Here is an 8359-nt window from a genome sequence, read left to right on the forward strand (position 1 = left end):
GTGATCAAAAGCATAAAAGCTATGGATTGATTTATCAGCCTCGTTTTCATGCTAATGAAGCTTATCGAGAATTCAAATGACGTGTCTTCCCCCCCGGATCATCGAACCACGTGGCACCCAGGCTAAATTTGTTTCTTATACCATCAAGATTCTTTGTGCCAAATTTCATGCTTTCCTCCACTCTGTAACGATTTAGTCTTAAAATCACCCTAAGCCACCTCACTATATTGAAAACATCACGGATTTGCCTTGATATTGAGCTCTGTCAGTTGAAAAATGGCTCTAGCTCACCAACGAGCACGGGCACCCCAATTTTTTTTCCAGTCATTGTAATCAGCTAATCATAAGCTTTGCGTGAGAAAAGACTGATCTAATTTCTATTGCTGAAAATTGAATAAATAAGAAAAATAGCAGATACACTGTGGTCTTTTCTATTTTGCAGTCGGTAACCACGTCAAGACATTTGGTTTAATTTTTTAATCAAGCATTCAGCTTTCTGTCTGAATCAAACTCAAAACGTTTATTTGTGTCCGACACAATGTACTGACTGTAGTTTAAAGCGTGTTCTTATGAGTCTGGGCTCACAAAGAAAGACTGAAAGAAAGACTGCAGATTGTCCCTACGCGTTACCTTAATAGGCCTCTGTGTTATTCTAATGAACTGATGCTGTTACGATGATACTATTTAGCTTTATGAACATGCTAATGGTCAGGGGTTTCTTTTGCAATTTAGTCAGACATCGCTCTTTGTTTATTTCTACTGGAAGCCTCGTTCTCTGAAGGAGACTTTAGGTCATTTTGTAAAGAGGTACGAACACTGCGACCTCAACATCAGTACCAGTATCAACGGTTGTGACCGAGTTAGCGTCTGCTGATGTTTCCATGGATAGTAACCATGTACGACAGGGTGTATTAATGTCTTCAAGGCAGCTGCATTCGTGTTTTTCATAGGTTGTCTACTTTAGAGAGGCACTTCTCACTGGAGAAACGTACTCAGTCCCTGGAGAGACATTCCCTTATGGACTTAGCCAAAATGTGCTACAAACCCTGCTTGGAGCAAGCGTTGGCGCTTAACTCAAAGCCACAGTAGGTCACCAAGAAGTCCTTGTTGCTTTAAAAGAGGGTTAGGCTCTCAGGGCAGCCAATGACAAGCAGCAATCGTATCTTATGGCAAAATTCTGCGTTGGTCAAACGACAGGCCGAAAGCTAGACGCCGAAATGGTGGCGCGGGAAATGTGCAGAGCCCGTGACCCTTATAATATTCGTCTTTTTCAGCTGCTAGTTTTTCTCTTACCAAAGTGATCCTGAAGAGATGCATGTTCAGTCATCTGAAGAGGAGAGCAATTTTAGTCAGGTAAAGGAAGTTGTAGAAATACTTCAGCTCCAGCATCCTTTGGTATACGACCAGCAAGACCCCTGTGCCTTGGCGATGGAGGGTGGCCTAAAGAACCTGAAACTTGCTATGCTACGGTGCGGGTGCGAAGACATGGGATTAGATACACCTCTCCCATTCGTGCGCGGAATAGCTCCATACTCAGCGCTTGTGAAGTATTTTACTAACAACTGCACTTGCCGGAAGTATTCTTAGGAACTGTCGATGTTTGTCTTCTTCGATATTGAGCAAACATGTCTAGCCGGGGGGGGGGGGGGAAGGATCGTCAAATTTTTGTAGAGAGTGAGACGGAGTAGAGGAGGGAGATCCTTTAGAGGAAAAACTAACGGCCGAATCGTCTCAACCTCGTTCCGAACGAATTTGGGAACGAGGGGGTGGTAAGATGAGAGACTCTGGGAACGAGGTTGGAATAGTCACCCTTTCCAAATTCGCTGCAGCGATTAATTGGCCTTTATCAACTTTTATACTGATTCTTTTATACTGCAAAAGAAAACATTTACCATTAGCATGTTCATAAAGCTAAATAGTATCATTGCAACAGCATCAGTTCATTAGAATAACACAGAGACCTATTAGGGTAAGGCGTAGGGACAATCTGCAGTCCTTCCACCAGTGGTTCACTATCACTCTTCTCGGTTAAGCTTTGCGAGTTGACTGACTTGACTCCTGGCTCCCGGCCACGCCCATCTAGTAGTATGTCACCACCCCAGTATGTGAGTATGTGTCGAAAGAAAACTTGAGACTCTATGAAATGCGATTAGCATTACAACCAGACCGATTGCGTGTTGGACAACGCTGAATTACAATGTGCCACAGGCTTTTCCGGTTTAACTGTTTTTCCACCTGTCCACGGTCAATGAAATATGCGCGCCAACAGGTAACTGACTCAGCGGAGCTAAACTCAAAATTATTTAGCTTAGTGATCCCTGTGATACTTCGAGAATCATCTGGTGTTTCAGTGTTGGCGTTAAGAGCTGGAGACCACTTAATCTTCCACGGCATACAGATATTCGAGATTTCCGGAAGCACCCCCCCCCCCCCCCGTCCCCGACTGTAGCTACAACTAAAAGCCATTCAAGAACAAGAAATTATTGCTTCTGGATAGGACAGCTTTAAAAAGCGCATTTCAATCTACTGTCACTGCTTTAAACTTGTAATTACGAAATGTTCAACATTTACGCGAAAGCAGTGAAAGCGTGACTGGGCTGCTCGTACGGTTGTGTGACAACTTTTACTGAGTCTCGAATATCAGCCACGCAGCATGGTTGCCGATATAATAAAAACAGATTCATGAGGCCCCTGATTCTTACAGCAGAAAGCGTGGCCTCTTTAAGGCAATGTGGAGTGCTATTGAGGGGAATCGACGGCTTTTAGGTATGTTTTATGTAACATTTTCGGATTAAATTAGTCGTATTAATATTTCGTTTATTTGTTTCGAGTCAGACCGTTTCACTTCTCGTTTCCAATTTATATAGGCGAAATTTATTTCGAACTTGCCACTTCCCTTTTAAACTTACACTTTTGATGACCTCGCTTTGATTTTGTTGTTGTACCGGTGATACATTGCCGAATTAACCTCTCGACTTCTTGAACTTGAACGGAGATCGGCTGTTTAGCAGTTGCAATAAGGGCGCGATTTTGATTTCCTACAAGATATTCAACAGCATTCTAAGTTGACCCATTATTGTGTCTTAACGAACTTAAAGCGTTTTGGTGAATTGAAAACATCGAGGTTCCAGGAAACGTCTGTGCGTTTGTTATGAGAACCATTCACAGTGTTGTTTACATAAAGGAAATACACGTGATGACAAACTAGACATGACGGCGGACAGGAAATTAAACAAAGTTAACGCGGAATGTTTCGATCGAAAACGTCTGAAAACAGTTTTTATGTAGTGGACATTATGTGGACATTATGTTTCTACTGATAGCAGTGAATTGATTAATTGATTGAATTGGTTGATTAATGATAGCCTTTTACTTTCGCTATTGAAATTGATTTGTCTCTTGTTCGTGTATAATTGTTGTGTTATTTGCGCCCAACACATTGACATAGAGTTTCGTTTTTCTCAAAAGGGAAATACTGCGAGTTCGAGCATGAAACTTGGCATGGTATATGTCTAATAATGATATTTTAAGGCTGTAAAGTAAAATAATCGGAAAGTGAGGTACCAGATGCATTTTTACGCTGTTAAACATGACCTATATTTTGCCATTATTTTTCACACGCTTCATAGGTGTTTTTAAAATGGTTTGGAAAACCACTATATCAACATATATGAGATTAGTTTAAAACGAGGAATAAATTAGAGTGGTTGTTCCACATTTGTGTGAAGTTTGAAGTCAATTTAATTTATTTTAAGACTTTAGCAGCGCTTCGTCCTCGCACCTTATTTCGGTCATTTTATTACACGAAAGACCGCACTTTGACCGCGCTTTCAAATTTTCGCGAATTTCTGAAAAATAAAAATTCGCTGGAACCTTATACACCTTTTGCTGTTCATTTACAGACAATAAACATTCATTTCTGTCCAAATTTCTTTCACTGTGGTCATTAAACTCTCATTAACACCAATATGACCTTCATTTGCGCGTAAGGAACGTTCAAGAAAAACATTTACATATGCATTAACATTCAAAATCATCGAAAGAAAAACAATACGTTCATTTGGCATTCATTGACTGTAAATGTATTTTTATTTTGGTCGAAAAAAAATTCGTTGTCACGAAACGACAATCATTTACACTTAAGGACATTCAATTTTCAACAAAAGACTTTCAATAACGCAATTTGCATGAGAACTAACATTCAATTGCATTATTATGCAACCATATCCATGAAGGTAACAATCTTTAATGCGGCTGTTACGGATGGCACGACAAGACGCCATTTGCAATGCAACTCAACTCGTTTTAATGCGTACTTCATGTAAGCTACATAGAACTAGAACGCACATGTTTACTCCAAATATGGTAAGACAAACCATATACGTAACATCTCCCTTTCTTTAAAAAAAGAAAAACTAATAAACAAATATCTGGCAAAAACTAGCCTAAAACAAACTTACACAAATCCACTTTGTTTCTGAAAGTGTTCTATGTCAAACTAAATCAGTTTATCCGAGCTTGCTAAAACAAACTTAAAGTGTTCAAAGTCTAGCCTTTGCTTAACGCTTCATGTCAAAATCGTTAAATCTTGAAGGGGGACGAACAGTCCGGGTTCTTGTCTTCTGAGGTGCTAATAATGGAACATTAGTCTCTTCAGCAACAGTTTCATTCAAGGAATCTTTGTCAGGCCTAGTAGGTATAGCAGGTAACTCAGGTACTCTAGGTATCTCCTTGTGATCTACTCCTGACTCATGTGAGCTAACCTTGGTGCTTTGCTTTTCTGGTGTCGAGGATTCTGCTGCAGGTCTCAGAAACTGCCTGTTTCTTCGGAGGGTCTCACTGCCTGCTTGGACTACATATGACCTGTCTGACAGTTTCTCGACACAAGTAGCTGGTTTCCACGTTTGGTTCTTTCGCAGGGGTGCACTTCTGACTTCTTGTCCAATCTCTAATTCAGGTAACTGCTTCACATGACGGTCATGGTAGAACTTCGCCTTTTGCCTTTTCCGCTCTAATTTCTCTGTAGAATGTGCGCTTACTTTGGGACGGAGAAGGCTTGACGGTGTTGGTAAGAGAGTTCGTGTTCGGCGCGACATAAGCCTCTGGGCGGGGCTGTCACCTATACCTTCAGTAGGTGTGTTCCTGTAGTCTAGTAGCGATAGCCATGGATCTTTCCCATCTCGGTCCGCTTTCTTAAATAGCAGTTTAACTGTCTTCACTGAAGACTCTGCTTTCCCATTTGACTTTGGGTAGTGTGGTGATGATGTCACATGGTTAAATTCCCAGCTGAGTGAGAACTCGTGAAATTCTTGACTGCTGTACTGTGATCCGTTGTCTGAGACAACAGTGTCCGGGATTCCATGTCTACTGAATTGTTCTTTGAGTACTTGTATAACTGCACGTGAGGTGGTATCTTCAAGTTCACTAACTTCTACAAAATCTGAGTAATAGTCAACGACTGTGAGGTAATTCTTTCCACTAACAGTGAACAAATCTGTAGCCACTTTACTCCAAGGTCTGTCTGGAAGTTGATGAGACTGCATTGGCTGACTAGCATTCCTAGCCTGAAACTCGGCACAGACAGCACATCTCTCAACCAGGGCTTTGACTTCTGAATTCATTCCAGGCCAGAACACTATGTCTTTGGCCTTTCTTAGACATGATGCGACTCCTTGATGGCTTGAATGAATTCTTGAGAGCATCTCTGGCCTCATGGCTTTGGGGACAATCACTCTCTGACTCTTAAATAGAATACCATTGTGGAGTGAAATCTCTTCTCTATAGTTCCAGTAGTCACGAACTTGTACTGGGCATTGCTCTCTTCTCTCAGGCCATCCTGTTAGAACAGTGGTCTTCAGGCTCTCTAAGACGAGGTCTTGTGCTGTGCACTTCTGCAGCTGAGTTAACCTTTCTGGAGCCACTTTGATGGAATCAAAGGGAGTAAGTGTTTCAAGTTCAAGAGCGAAAACTTGAAAGTTGTCTGTCATCTCCTTCTTGACAGCAAGCGAGGCTCGAGACAAGTGATCGGCAACATACATCTGTGCACCTGGCTTGTACTTAACCTCTAGGTTAAAGCGCTGTAGCCTCAACATCATTCTTTGTAGTCGACATGGAGCAGAGAGGATTGACTTCTGGAAAATGGACTGTAAGGGTTTGTGATCTGACTCAACCGTTATCTTTTTACGACCGGCGAGGTATTGACTGAACCTTTCGCAGGAGAAGACAATCGCTAAACACTCTTTCTCGATTTGAGCGTATTGCCTCTCAGTCTGTGATAGGGACCGTGAAGCAAAAGCAACTGGCTGGCCGTTTTGTAATAAAGCTGCTCCTAACTCGTATTCACTCGCATCACATTGCACTGTGACTTCTTCTTGAAGGTCATAATACTTGAGCACAGGGTGTTTGACTACAAGCTCTCGCACTTCCTGGAATGCTGTCTCATGATGCTGGGACCAGATGAACTTTGCATCCTTTGCTGTCATCTCTCTCAGTGGCTGGGCGACCTCTGATAACCTAGGGAGAAACTTTGCCAAGTAATTAACGAATCCTAAGAGACTCAGGAGTTCCTTCTTGGATGTAGGCCTCGGCATTTCCTGAACTGCCTTCACTTTCTCAGGATCTGGCTGTAACCCATCTTTGGTGATCAAGTGTCCCATGAATCTGACTTCAGACTTCTTGAGGTTCAACTTGCTGCTGTTTAGACGCAGATTGGCTTTTCGAGCTTGCTCTAGCAGATGAATCAAGTTCTCATCATGATTTCGATTTGCTTCTTCATCATTCTCTCCATAGCCCATGACCAATATGTCATCTCTTATCACTTCTACACCGGGAAGACTATCAAGCTTCTCATGCAATTTGCATTCGAACTCTTCTGGAGCCAGGTTGATACCAAAGGGTAGCCTCAAATACTTGTAACGCCCAAAGGGAGTCCAGAATGTTGTCTTGAGACTGCTGCTCTCATCTAATCCAACCTGGTAAAACCCATCTTTAGAATCTAAGGTACTAAACACCTTGGCATTGCTAAGCTTGGGCAACAACTCATCTAGAGTAGGCATTTGGTACTTTGGACGGATGACTGCCTTGTTAAGATCTTTAGGATCCAAACAAATCCTAATCTTATTTGGTGTTGCGACAACCACCATACTGCTAATCCAGTCGGTCGGTGCTGTGACTTTCTCCACGATTCCTTTCCTTTCCAGATCATCAAGTTTGGCCTTGACCTTATCACGCAGGGGAACTGGCACTCGGCGCGGAGAATGCTGCACTGGTTTTACGCTGGGGTCTGTGATAATGGTTGTATCACCAATATGGCCTAACCCTTCAAAAACATCTTTGTACTGAACAAGAATCTGATCTCTGGTCAGGTTACTACTGCTTTTCAGGACATGAATGGACTCTTCAGGATCTATATCCACTTTGAGAAGTCCCAACTGCTCACAAGCCTCAGCCGATAAGAGGGGTTTGTTAGAACTCTCAACAACTTGGAATCTCAGGTCCAGACGCTTGCCCCTTCTCTCTGCTGTGAGTGTGGTCTCACCTACAGGCTTCATCAAGCTACCATCAAATAGCTTTAGCTGGGCATTGGACTTAGACAAGGGGGGATCACCATTCTGCAACAGCTGAACTAAATTTCTGTGACTGATCACATTACAAGTTGCACCAGTGTCCAACTGACATACTAGTTGCTCTTTGTACTGCTCTTCTATCACAAAGGTAATACTGGATGTCAACTGTTTACCACTACCATTAATTGCAGTAATTTCTTCTATCTTCAATAATGATTCCTCAGACTCGTAACCTTCTGCCACTTCAGCGACATGAACCTTCTCTTTGCCTGCCTGACACACTTTGGCGAAGTGGTTCATTCTTTTACAATTGCGACATTGTTGACCATAAGCTGGACATTCTGTCTGCTTGGCATGCTTCTTTTGTTGGCCACAATATTTACATTTCCATTTTTTGTCAGGTTTCTTTGGATTTGGTGGTTTCTTCGGATGAGAAGGCATCTTGCCTTGCATCGGTTTACACTTCACATGAACTAAGTTCAGTTCCTCATTGTTTTGTTTCTCATCCTTTTGAATCGACTTTAGCTGCTTATTCGTTATTTCACTTGATTTACACATGTCAAGAGCTTTATCCAAAGACAAATCTTTCTCTCTGAGCAATCTAGCTTTTGTACCCTTATCTTGTATTCCAATAACTAGCCTGTCACGTATCATTTCTTCTGCAAGTGCTCCAAACTGACACGATGCTGCGAGTTTTCTTAATCTATTGACATAGCAATCAACAGTTTCTTCGGGTACTTGAATGCAAGAGTTAAAGACATACCTCTCATAGACGACATTTCTCTTTGGTAGGA

This window comes from Orbicella faveolata, unplaced genomic scaffold, assembly GCF_042242905.1.
Source record: "Orbicella faveolata isolate gen_17 unplaced genomic scaffold, um_ofav_v1 contig_13, whole genome shotgun sequence".
Taxonomy (NCBI): domain Eukaryota; kingdom Metazoa; phylum Cnidaria; class Anthozoa; order Scleractinia; family Merulinidae; genus Orbicella; species Orbicella faveolata.